This window comes from Corvus brachyrhynchos, unplaced genomic scaffold (assembly GCF_000691975.1).
Source record: "Corvus brachyrhynchos isolate BGI_N302 unplaced genomic scaffold, ASM69197v1 scaffold219, whole genome shotgun sequence".
Lineage (NCBI taxonomy): Eukaryota > Metazoa > Chordata > Aves > Passeriformes > Corvidae > Corvus > Corvus brachyrhynchos.
In genome coordinates, this window is record NW_008240034.1 from 1713328 (window position 1) to 1714615 (window position 1288).

General features: G+C 60.3%; 1 protein-coding gene across 1 annotated transcript in view; it reads left to right on the top strand.

The window, feature by feature from the left end:
- The window catches only part of LOC103622201 (GTP-binding protein Di-Ras1), a 4137-nt gene that overhangs the window by 2440 nt on the left and 409 nt on the right, over positions 1 to 1288 (top strand). The gene's annotated exons all lie outside the window — the stretch shown is intronic.

Sequence of the window (1288 nt, forward strand, 5' to 3'; positions counted from 1 at the left end):
AGGGCACGGCTCCGTGGGGATGGTCATGGATCTGTGGGGATGGCAGGGATCCATGGATACGGTCATAGATCCCAGGGGATTGTCGTGGATGCGTGGGGATGGTGTGGATCCGTGGGGATAGTTATGGATCTGTGGGGATGCTGTGGATCCACGGGGATGGCAGAGATCAGTGGGGATGGTGATGGATCCATAGGGATGGTTGTGGATCCATGGGGATGGTTGTGGATCCATAGGGAGGGTTGTGGATCCATGGGGATGGCACAGATCAGTGGGGACGGTGATGGATCCATGGGGATGGTTGTGGATCCATGGGGATGGCAGAGATCCATGGGGATGGTCGTGGATCCATGGGGATGGTCGTGGATCCACGGGGATGGCAGAGATCCATGGGGATGGTTGTGGATCCATGGGGATGGCACAGATCAGTGGGGATGGTGATGGATCCATGGGGATGGTCGTGGATCCATGGGGATGGTTGTGGATCCATAGGGAGGGTTGTGGATCCATGGGGATGGCAGAGATCCATGTGGATGGTGATGGATCCGTAGGGAGGGTTGTGGATCCATGGGGATGGCAGAGATCCATGGGGATGGTCGTGGATCCACAGGGATGGCACAGATCTGTGGGGATGGTGATGGATCCATGGGGATGGGGGGATGGTCATGGATCTGTGGGGATGGCGTGGATCCCTGGGGATATTGTGGATCTGGGGGAACAGTCACAGCTCCACGGGAATGGCAGGGCTGGGTGGGGACAGCCACAGACAGGTCCGTAGGGACAGCCACAGCTCTGTGGGATGGTCACGGATCCGTGGGGATGCTCTGAGCTCCATGGGGACAGCCACAGCTCTGTGGGATGGTCACGGATCCGTGGGGATGCTCTGAGCTCCATGGGGACAGCCACAGCTCTGTGGGATGGTCACGGATCCGTGGGGATGCTCTGAGCTCCATGGGGACAGTCACAGCTCTGCAGGGATGTCACAGCTCCCTGGCACTGCCCATGGGAACCACTCCTGCCTGTCCCTTTGTCCCTTCTGCGGCCTGGGGGGATTCGGGGCCCTCTGTGGGTGCCAGAGCAGGGCAGCAGGACAGGCACACGCGGGCGTGGGGACACTTGGTGCCAGTCCCCACCTGCTGGGACCCCTCGGGACTCTTTGGAGGGCTCAGGTATTTGGGGTGGCAGCTCCCCGGGCACCATCACACCAAAACTCAGAGCTCTTCCAGTGGCTCCACAACACCTTGGGGGCAGAAAATCTCTGCTTCCCCCCATTCCCAGGTCTCCTCCTCCC